This window comes from Protopterus annectens, chromosome 12.part0 (genome assembly GCF_019279795.1).
Source record: "Protopterus annectens isolate FY-2018-M chromosome 12.part0, PAN1.0, whole genome shotgun sequence".
NCBI classification, from domain to species: domain Eukaryota; kingdom Metazoa; phylum Chordata; order Ceratodontiformes; family Protopteridae; genus Protopterus; species Protopterus annectens.
Genome location: NC_056746.1, coordinates 64,114,167 through 64,127,289, shown reverse-complemented (window position 1 = coordinate 64,127,289; position 13,123 = coordinate 64,114,167).

The window sequence follows — 13,123 nt, the reverse complement described above, 5'->3', positions numbered from 1 at the left end:
GACTGTATCCATTCTACTTCACAGATATCTGCAGTTCCTTCTGCTACAAATAATTTAGATTGACCTTGCATACATTCTGCACCTCCTGGAAGCACCTGATGCTTGTCATCTGTCATCTAGAAGGTCTAGACATTACTTATGTTGCCTTTAACACATTACAACCAGGTGATACCTGTAGCTTTTCTGCAGTTACATCCTAATGATGCCTCTAGACATCAAGTATTGCTTGCTCATATATGCATTAATAATTTCAAAACCATTCTACATACAAAGTATTTAAATATTTTATCTTAAAGCTTACACAATGGCAAACACAACCGTGTTGATATCTGACCTCTGTCTAATGTAAGGGAAAAGCTATTAATTGTTGTTCATGAAGTATTTATTTATGTTGTCATAAACTGCATGCATTTCTAAATATCTTGACAACCATGTAGCACAGACAGAACTGCTTAGCCTTATATGAAATCTGTCAGCTGGATGAATAACATACTGCTAACAGGATGTGTGTAACTTGAGTGTTGGATGAGACACTGTACGTTTTTACAAAATTTTGCAACTTTAATAGTTACTATGTTTACTGTGACTTATACAATCCAGTTTAAGACCGAGAACCTAAAGAATACTATCACATAAATAGTTTGTGCTGAAGAGTTTATACCATTTACCCTTCTTTAGTACCATGACTCCAGCCATATGTACATTAGTTTGAAATGTGAAGTAATAATTTGATTCGACCAAAAAGTTTAGGCTTAACCTATTGGAAGCTATGGTCCAAACTTTCAGAACTCCATTGGAATATACCAAATTAACTTCAGCTCCTACTTTTCACTTCCAGAAAGCTTCATCCAGCACCTGTCATGTTATTTTTCCTTTTGCACGTAAAGTGGTCTGTAAATATACTTTTCTGTTTAAGAAAATTCAGATTTTTTTCCTGCCACAGCATTCTACAGGATCTTGACTTTAGCTATATGCAACCAAAGTTTATACAATGATTGCCTGAGCACATTATTAATATCAGATCTACACTCAATCTATGAGATCTTTCCTCATTCACACGTAAGATAGGAGGTTGACCCTCTAACTCACAGAATTATTTCTTCATGAGATAAAAGTTTTCATACAACTAGCTACTTTCAACCACTCTAACTATTCACAGATAAGCTGTTTTAGCATCTTCAACTCTCCAAGTTGCACTGCTTAGATGTTCCTTCATAAAAGTCATTAAGTCAGCTAGTGAGGGAGTCTGAAGTCCCTCTTACTTTGTTTGAGTTTTGACTCCACAAAATGCATTTTTAAGTTCAGTCTTGTCAGCAGCAACCCATGGAACCTGGAGAAAATCACATTAACTTGCTGGTCTGAACTTAAAACTGCCCACATTTTCTTCTCTAGTTTTGGTCACAAAATGCTATGCAGCTGGTGATAATCATTCTGTCAAATGACACAGTGAAAACCAACTTTTCTTCTTGAGGGCAGTTAGTACAGAGGACTAAAGCTTTGAGCTGGTTCCTGCACCTAAGGTTTGGGGTATGATTCCTTTTTCTTTCTCTTGCCTACTGTCTAATGCTGGGGATGCCATTTAACTATGCAGTGTTCCGCAGTCTCCACCTGTTCAATGGAATTACCCAGTTAAAAATAAGAAAATAGATTGTATAGTTAAGCTTCTCTTTTGATTACAGGCTCAGCATGGCCCCCATAGTCAATAGGTTCTTTAGTCAGATAGCAAACACACACACACATGCACATACACACTCACGCACACACACATACATATACACATTCACACACACACACACACACACACACACACACACACACATTCAGAAAAAGACCTCTGTTTGGGCATTGTTTAAGCACTGCTCTTCATTCTTGTTGAAATATGTTAACATTTTGTTTTGCATTCCTTATGAGCTTCTACTTTCATAATAGAAGCTCCAGATTCAGTACAAATGTTAAAATTAATATAGCACACATGCACACACACACACACACACACACACACATACACACATGCACATGCACGCATGAATGCACACATACACACACACACACATACACACACACACACACACGCGCGCGCGCGCGCATGCACGCATGCATGCACACACACACACACACACACACACACACACACACACACATACACACGCGCGCGCGCATGCACGCATGCATGCACACACACACACACACACACACACACACACACACACACACACACACACACACACACACCACACACTCACTCACCATTTTTTATCAGTTTTTAACATTTACTTGACCAAAGGCAAAAAATATATTAAGATCTAGCATTTAAATCAATTGAATACCTACAATAAATTGTACGGTACTTACATATTATCGCAACCACGTAAGTTCCGATGGAAACTACAAGGCATAGGCGAATTAACTGTCAGAATTCCGCAAATGTTAATCACCCTGTAGGATAAGTTATGGTTGTGTCCCACATTAGACAATAAAATCTGCATGCTGTAAACAGCAACTGACACCAGCAGAATTAAAAAAAAAAATGGTTTATAATAGTTAAGTCCGGTAAGGTCTCCTTAAGCTGCTGTAAAACATGTACAAACTTGTTGTAACAATAACAGGAGTTATGCATTTGTTTCCTGAAGGATACGAACTCTAACATTATAAAATGTTATTTACTAACTTCACTGCAAAGTACTTTATCAGAAACCCCCCACTGTTTATTGACCTGCTGACACCGTCCGTTAACTCTTTATGCCTTTAAAAGCCAACAAAAATGTTGATATTTTCCTGTAAGTGCAACTACATGGAGCACATAAAGCCCCACGCAGTACACATAATTGTGATCGTCTCATCGATCAAACCCGAAATTATGTGCTAGTGACATGGATGGTAACATTATCCTCTCCAAATTTGTGGTCCATCCATTTGTCGAGCAGAAAAATAAGGCGAGTACAATCTCGGAACTGATCACTTGGAAAAGAGCCACTTGTCGTGCTTGGAATGTGGTTGCATTAGACGGAATGTGGTTGTGATAATATGTAAGTACCAATTGTACATAAGGGGATCATATGTCGAATTAAGTAATTATTACTGTATAACACCATTGAATATGGACTTTGCAATGCATGTTAAAATATCTTGCATGTTCTTTGTGTTGTTTCATTTCACAAATATGTTTGTGAAAGCCTTTGGCTTGGATTGTGACTGAAAAAGATCCTCATAAAAGTTTCCCGTAATAACTGCAAACTTAATTAACATTAAATGCGCATTATCTTAACATACAGCTGTGGCTATAATAATGATAAATATTATACTATCTATATCCTGTCTATTATAGAAAATAGCAGGCACATTTTGTAACTCTGATATACCTCCAAGTACACAAAAGTGATCTTGAAAAGTTACTGCATGAAATTATTCAGCATGGCATGTTTTATCTGACAAATAAAAGTGCTGATAGATGGATACATTTTCAGAAGAGAATAGAAGAAATATTCGAGAACAACTAATGACCAGAATACTTAGTGTATAAGTTTCTAAATACCTATTTTTGGCTAAACAAATATGTCAGTGGATACTGTAAGTAACGGTTTGGCAATATGTCAGTGGATACTGTAAGTAATGGTTTAGGAATATGTCAGTGGTTACTGTAAGTAACGGTTTAGCAATATGTCAGTGGATACCGTAAGTAACGGTTTAGCAATATGTCAGTGGATACTGTAAGTAACGGTTTAGGACTATGTCAGTGGATACTGTTAGTAACGGTTTAGCAATATGTCAGTGGATACTGTAAGTAACGGTTTGGCAATATGTCAGTGGATACTGTAAGTAATGGTTTAGCAATATTTCAGTGGATACTGTAAGTAACGGTTTAGCAATATGTCAGTGGATACTGTAAGTAATGATGTAAAGTAATAGCCTTGGTGAAGATAAACAAGGAGAGAAGAGTCAGTCAAAAAGCTTATGATTTAGCATGCATTATCCTGCATGGAAAAAGAAGTGAAACTGTTAAGTACAAATTCCATTCTAGCTTACATTTTGAACTAACAAAGCTATCTCTCCTGAAGCATAAAAACTTTAAATAGAATTTTGATATAAATTAGAAGTTCTGAATGATAGCATGCACCACATATTTGGATCAGAGACATTTTAAGAGAGGAGGGTAGAATCATTTCAATGTTATTAATGTACTTGCAGACATGGAAAGGCATACCTTGACCCAGCAGCATGGGCATTACCTTTTCAGATGAAAAACAATAGCATCTATAACGCTGTGCATTTACTGTTCAATGTGTTTTCAAAAATGCCATAGCAAATTTATATATTTGTCTGAGAAAATTATATTAATACATAAGGCATAGCCTCCTGCCAAAGTGTATGGATGACTTACTTATTATAATCTTCATAGACATTACATACATTTGAAGAAATAGAACCTCACTGTAATGGGTCTTAATCATCCTGATACTCTTTAAATGACATCTGTCTGTAACTAACTTTGATTGTGTTCATTGCCAAAGTCAAATCCATGTTTTGTAAAGGATTTGATATATAATCACAATGTCTATTGTGGTGACTCGTGAACAATTTGTGGTGGCAGGATAATTGTCTTTACTACAAAACACAGATGTAACAAGGACCATTTAATGCTATATCAATAATCGATATTTTGAGCTCACAGTTGTTCTGTAAAGCAGCAATTACTGCTATTCTAGTCGATCTGTTTGCCATGTGGAAAAGAATGCTACAGCCAATATTCCCTTTATGCAAGGCTTTACAGATCTTTCTAGACAATAAATTCATGTTAAGTGATTATTCCAGATACTATTCAGTAATTCAAAAACTATTTTATTTTGCAATCTGTTAGCATGATGCTGGGTTACTATATCTGTGGTATGCTGCATTATACCTATGTACACAGCAATTGCAGTGCTTCTTGTGTGGGTTTGCAAACAGTAGAAAGATGAGTGGTAGTTGCCATACCACCATGCCAGTACATTGTTAATAAATATCACTGCCCTTGCAGAGAAGTACTATCTTTATATGGTTAGTTGTATCACAGACAATACGTGTTTTTAACAATTCCTGATAGCCTCTGCCATTCAATAGACAGGGTATTTGCACATATCATCTAAGTCATCTAAGATGAGTTCCTGTATTTTTCTACCACTGAAATTTATCTTTGCTGATGTGAATTTCCTGATATTACTTAACTCTGATCACAAACTACCATATTTGTCTATGTACAAAGTTCACAACCATTTGCACCTAGTGCAGTGAATTTATACAAACTGACCTTTATCTCCTGAGCAACCAAGCTTGCATGCCTCTCTTGAAAAGCTGTGAGTACATATTGTTTTATTTTCTTATAATAGAATGATCTCATTAAGCAGTTTAGCTGACATTTTTCTGCAATACATTTTCAATGTACATGGACAACATTATGAATAAGTTGGAGGCAAACTCAGTTTCTTCCTCTTTATCTTTCTCACTTAATAACTTAAAAAATGAACTTTACTTTACATTCTATAACTTTTGTAGAGGAGAATTCCTGAGTACATATTCTTTATTGTTTTTTATTGCCATTGATGAAAAAATCATATAAAAATGAATTTGAGAATCTATACATCATAGAATTTTTTTCTTTTTTTTTTCTATTTTCTAAAGCAGAACATTATCTCTGACTTATCCAAGAGAGTGACTTTAAATTATTGCATATATTATATCATAACATCAGAATAGGATAACTTCATCTTTTACAATACCTGCTTTTTATAAAACAGCAGAATATTATTAAATATTGTACAATGTATTATGTAATCTCTATAGCAAGATGCTGCCACTATCAAAATGTTGGTATTCCCATCTTCAACGTAATTACAATTAATGATCAAAATACATTACTATGTCTCTGTGCACTGCAGAGGAATGCAAATTAAAAAAAAGCACACAAATGCTCAGCTAGCTGCTGTTGAACTCACACCAAAGGTTGGCATGCAATAATTTGCTAATCTAAATCAAAACTACATTGATACTTTGTTTCCTTATTGTTTCGTCATTAAAATGCATTTGTGTTACCTGACCTATATAAATAGGACATGCTGGAGGGACAGATTCATAACCCAGAGGCTCCCTTCACTCTGGAATAAAATCCCAGTCCAGGTTAGGCAGAGTCCCTCATTGACTCTCTTCAAGAGGAATCTTGATGAGTGGATGGGAGATCGTAGGTTTACCCCGGGTATCACTTCTGTGTCACTGTTAGACAGAGGCACAGTATACTAACCTCGAAAAAGGACATAGCAAAATAAATTTAAAATGGGTGGCGAAAGCCAAACACATTCTGGCTAGGCTTATAAATGCCCTAGGGCAGATAGCCTAGTATGAACCTATGAACCTATGAACCTATGAATGCATAAGACGACTATTTAGATAATTAAAGAAAAAGTCCATTTTTGAAAATTAAGTATTTATCTAATAACAAAGTATATACAAATGCTTCAGAGAGTGTGTGTACATGCACATGCGCATGCACGCATGTGTGTGTGTGATTGTGTATTTCCTAAACTAAACATCCTTTAAACAAATACTCTTTGTGTATTCAGAATGGCAATGTGTTCTAAACAACATGTAACCAGTCTCTTCAAATAATATGTAGAACAATTAATCAACAATTTAAAAGACAGAGGCTTTACTGTATTATGCACATCACAACTGGAATGCACAATGTATAGAGGCATGAATTTTTAAGTCAAAGCTGACAAAGCATAAAAGTCATATTAGCTTGCCCCATTGCAAAATAAATGTGAAATCAAGTTTAGTCAGTTGCAAACTGCATGATGTGAGTTAAAAAGTTGTATAGCATTCAGAGATAAGTAATGTGCAAATAGCATAACATAAAACACAAAAGGAATAAGAGATGACATGTTAAGGAGAATGGGCATTTTAGTTAATGGGATTAGGAAAACAAGCGTAAGATGCTATTCCTGATATTAATTTGAGCCTAACCAGACACATATTATGTAGGATCTTTACTGTACATGACTAAGTGTCTCACTCTTTTATAAGATTAAGAGAAGTGAAGCACTGAATGGTTAAAATGGCAAAGTCTCTAAAAAATCCTGGCACCTCTACAAGCTGGCAAAGTAATCCACACAGCTGTTTTATTTTATTTATTTATTTATTCTTATTTAACATTTGTTAACCAGGAAAGTCTGACTTGGAACAAAGCCAATTTTCAGTGGAGGCCCGGGGAAAAATGCTTCAGCTGCATGTCTTTTTAATGTGGGAGAAAACCAGAGTACCTGGAGGAAACCCATACAAATGCAGGGTTTCCTCCCGTATAAACATTTTTCTTTACTTAGAAGTAAAGGAATAGTCATGCATCTTGAGCTGCATTGAGCTCCATATTGTAGTGGTCTAATTAGATCTCTATGCTAAGGATTCCATATGTGGGCTTCTAAAGAAAAAGCAATAACAAAACATTTCTAAGATACAAGGATGGAATTACAGTACTGGAAGGAATTAGAAATTGCTGCGTGAAGCACAATTAAATAAGCCAATAGAAGAACTTAAGCAATGAATGGTTAAAAACATCTCTAAAAAGTCCTGACACCACTACAAGCTGGCAAAGTAATCCCCACAGTTGCTTTCTTCCAGATAAACATTTCACTTCATTAAGAGTAGCTAAGTTGTCCCACATGTAAAGCTGTCTTAAGTTCCATCCTGTTGTGGTCCAGTTAAATGTTTGTACTAAGGTTTCTATCATGGCAAAGCATACCTCACAATGTCATCAACACAAAATTGCCACATTATTATAGGTGACCTGTTCCCTGCTTACATGGTATTTATATATCTTTCCATCTCTATCTATCTATCTATCTATCTATCTATCTATCTATCTATCTATCTATCTATCTGTCTATCTATCTATCTATCTATCTATCTATCTATCTAATTATAAAAACTCACCTATATGTGCACCTACCTGATAGATGACCCTATGCATACCTCTCAGCTTTTAAGCACAAGCAATCTGAACGTAACCAAAAAAAATTGGGAGACAAAGGCCCACAAATAGGGACAATTTTAAATATTGCTCTTTTAAGCTTAGAAAATTGCTAGAATAATAGTTTTTTTGTTAAAATGCATTTTGTCAAGGATATCTAATCTTAAACTCAAATATCTGTCATTATTTGTTGACTTCAATCCTCGGTGATTTGCCAGAAAACTGCAAATTTTATGAGGAGTAGGCCAAAAAATTGAGGTCAAAATCCAGACATTCTGTGAAAATCTGAGCAGTTGAGAGGTGTGACCCTGTGGGATATTCCATAAAAATCCCAGTGGTGCAGATTGGATGTGTGCCATATGTGGGAATCATGGGAACTGTCACAGTGATACAAGGACACTATATACAGAATTCCCTGGTGATTACATACCACTTGACAATTGAGGGAGACAAAGCCCTTCCTATTGATGTATGTCATTTATTGTGGACCAGGTGTGGCCTAATCCATTGTTACCTGTACCTCATAAAACAATCTATGTTGTAAAAAGCCCTCATAATTCTCTTTCCTCTGCATTTTGGGAGAACCAGATGCACCCTTCTATGTGCTACCTCAAGATATTAAAGGAATGGTGTAGATTATACAAGTTCTATGTCTGTGACATGCCTAATGTGACACCTGTTGGTCTCTAATAGGTCCTTGTTGCTAGGATGGTTAATGATACATAGACATCTGTGTCCACTTTGATAGGCATTCTATGCGACTCCCTTAATTCTGCTAGAGGGCGACACAGGTTGGCTAGTTCTCATATGATCTCCCTGTTGACTTCTTACATCCACTGTCTGTTGGTCTGTTAGGTGCTGATATGTAAAAAACTGACATTACCTCATAGATAGTGTGGAAATCCACAATGTGCAACTCTTTGGGCACTGCTGCAGTAGTGGCCACCTACTGATGTTGTTCATCTAAAGCCACTTCTATTTTTGACATATTCATTGTGCTGCAGGTAAAAACTCTCTGGTTTTCAGATTATGTTTGCACTGTGGTGCAGTGCACCTGCTTTATAAATTCCGGAATCATTCTGCCATGTTTGTTGCCATCATTTCTACAATCTCTGTGTCTTATTTAAATTAGATTTCATATTTCTAAGTTCTGGTGTGATCATCTGCATGTCTGTTGTACTATCTTCACTTCTGAATTGTACAAAATCTGTTCACCATATCTACCTACACTACTTTGTGTTGTTCATTATAGTAAATGGGTATAAACCAGTCAGTGTTTTGAATGGCACTTATAGTAGCTTACGCAAAATAACCTGCTCATGATGCTGTCCTATAACAAAATAACTTACCTGATGTATTACAGCCAGAAGAGTTTTCATATAAAGTTTTAATGCCCTGTATTATACTAAGAAATCCACAAGACTGAAATGAAACTATTACTTATGAAGATAATGAAGACTGAATTGCAAATTGCAGACCAGTACAGACTGAATATTTATCATTTATTAATTTTAGAATTCAGTTGAATTAGTACCAGAGTCAGACAATTTCTATAAATCAAATGCTCAATGCTCAGAATAAATGGACATTATTCTTATGGCATTCCATTAATTTGGACAAATCAATATAATTAGAACTGTAGCAAGATGATCCAAAAATCTGATACATAAGTTGCAATGACATCATTCTCCCAAAGCAACTGACATTCTGAAACAATTAAGTGAAAACTGTACTGCTTTTAGGAGTTTTTAATGCAGTAAAAAGCTGGCACCTTTCCAACACTGAGAACATTCATCCTGTGACACATTCTTACTTTCAGAAATAAGAGAAATTAGTACTGAATCCAGGTTGTTACTAATAAAGTTATGAGCAGAAGCTACATGTAACAGTTAAATGTCAGCAGCCTCTAATATAATTGTGGCTATAATAAAGACCGTTTAAATTTTAATCGGAAGTATAAAATATGAACCTCAGTTATACCAAAATGATATAGGACTGTTATCATTTTCACTATAAGGACAGTAGTGTAATGGCATAATTATGCTTTTTTCCACAGATCAGTGAAGTAGTATTTGCAGAACAGCACCAACAACTGCACTGTAGTACAAGGTACCAAATGCCTTTTTGAAAAATGACATTTGTCACGGTCCTAATAAATACACAAACACCCACAGACATTTGCCGACCTTTATTGTGATAAAATTGCTTAATAACATAACTTTATTGGAACATAAAAGACATAAGGGCAGTATTCCCGCTCACCCCTTGAATACAGTTAGCTAATGAAACAACAACAAAACTGTATAAAACATCAATCAAATCGACATACATGCAGCGTCCCTGCTCACCCATATATACAATAACTAAAGACAAAAGCAGCGTACCCGCTCACCTTGGATAAACAACAAAGGCAGCATCCCCGCTCACCTTAATTCCTCACAGCTACCAATTTTTCATCCACCATCCTGGAGATGGGGAACAGAAGAGGGTCAGGCCTGACCCTCTTCTCTGCACAACAAACCTCAAACCAAAATCAATTGGGTCGGACAGGGAGGGCAACAAGACCACACCAAAATGTGCTTATTCACTCTGGATTTCCATTCAAAAACCCTTTAATCCACACCCCTTACACTACCTCACTTCCCTTCAAATCCTAACTCACTTAACCCTTTCCTAATCCTTTTCAGCCACCCAAATAACCTAGCACAGCTGCCATCTAGCATCCCCCATCCCACATTAAACAGTCCCGTAACAAATTTGTCAGTGCCATACTTCACTTGTCACAGTCTTAATAAATACACAAACACCCACAGACATTTGACAACGTTTATTGTGATAAAATTGCTTAATAACATAACTTTATTGGAACATAAAAGACATAAAAGACATAAGGGCAGCATTCTCGCTCTCCCCTTGAATATGGTAAGCTAATGAAACAACAACAAAACTGTATCAAACATCAATCAAATCAACATATAGACAGCGTCCCTGCTCACCCATATATACAATAACTAAAGACAAAGGCAGCGTGCCCACTCACCTTGGATAAACAACAAAGGCAGCATCCCTGCTCACCTTAATTCTTCACAACTACCGATTTTCTATCCACCATCCTTTAGAGGGGGAACAGAAGAGGGTCAGGCCTGATCCTCTTCTCCACCCACCAGCCCTTAAAGGGCTGTTCCCCCTCAAACAATACCTTTCTTCACAAGAACCTTCACCATCAAACCCAAATTAAGATTAAATAAATCCAAACCGAAATCGTTGAGGTGAACACCATCTGGTCTATACCACACTGGATCCTTACTGTCAAACTCTACATTCCAGACTGTATGTACCCCAATTTCTCCCAAATATTTTGTCAACTTAAAATTGACATACCTGCGAGCCTTCTCCATGGTGGCAAAATTCCGTGCCCCTTTCCATACCAACCAAGGAATATCTCAGACCAGATAAAAACCATCCCCGGATATATCCTCTGCAATGCTAAAATGTCCTCACAAACTTGACAAACCAACTGCCTCTTCAGTAGCCTGCCTAAGATATTGCCACCTGAATGAATTACTAACACCTGAGGCAACCCCCACTTAACCTGCAACCCATTAAATTCTTGCAATATTTGACTCCACCTTAGCCCTCTAACACCATGCCAAATGATTTTTAAGCCAAAATGATCCAAACCCAGATTTATCCCATTGGACCTAACCTCCACACACCTAGCAGTGCAGAATATGAAGGAATGGCCCGAAATGATGATCTGTCTCTGATCTAAGAGAAGAGAAAAAAAAAGTAAAACAAAGCCTCCACAAACTACTTAATATAATTCAAAAAGGCATTGGATGTCCAACGACCCATCAGTTTGATTACTTCCACTGACCTACCTTCCTTAGCCAAATCAGATGCCCTACCCATCCAAAAGGAATGTGAAGAAAATGTATCCCCTTGCAAACCCACACTCCAAAGTGCCCTTTTCATAACCACATTCAATTACTCGCCTGTCAATGCTTTACCACTTACTGCAGTAATTATAACCAGTCTCATATGTCCAGCTAAGTCATCCAACTTACTTCACACAAATGCACACTAATCTTGCAGAGCCACATAGTAACTTTTTAAACTGAAAATACAACAGGATTGTCAATTACTTTCAAAACAGCTCTGACACCACACAGACATTATTTCTACTTTTCTGGGGACTATAGATAATTGTGATAAAAAATGACAACCATGTATTGTAGGTCATATCTGTGAACTTCCAAGACAAACTGTAGCCACATATTAAAGTATTCCAAGTTGCTTGAGAAAAATCACATTATATCTGCAAATACACACTAATGCTGCAATGCCACATATTGACCTGAGAAAATAAGACAGTCTGCTAGTTTCTACTGATGTTCTCACCCAGCAATTTTTAACTAAAAATGACAGACATCTATTTCATTTCAGGTTTCCTCAAATGAAACAGTATCCACACAATAATGTATTACAAGGTGCTTCAAATAAGTTATAGTAATCCTGCAAATACACACTAGTCCTACAAAGACAGACAACACCCCTAGTAGTTTCTAGCTAAAAATGCAGCTATGTATTGTATTTTATTTTATTTTTCTCCATAAAAACAGTTGCCACACATTAAAATTTTCTAAGCTACTTCACACATATCAGAGTAATCCTGCAAAGTCAGACTAATCAGCCATTAGTTATGTTGCCCTTCAGATAGACCAGCATTTTTTATGTTACTTGAATTATTCAGTGAGAAGAACAACAGGATTTGCATCCACAAACATTTTCTGAGGAATAAAAAACACTGAACTCCAATGTGTAACATTTTGACTGACTGTAATCCTCAGTAGTTTACAATGAAATAAAAAACAAACAAACAAACAAAGAAAAAACAAAGATTACTGGCAAGCATATTAGAATAAACATGCCACACTCTCTAAAATCAAGGACTGTTCAGAACAAGGAAAAAACAGCCTCTCTCAACCCCTAAAGGGCCTGTCTCTATACCGGAAGAATGCAACGTTCCTGTAACCATGGCTGCACAGGTAAAAGACACACTCTCCAAAGCAAAGAACACAGCATCCATGGGACCTGATAACATCCCAAGCTGCATTCTACATGAACTAC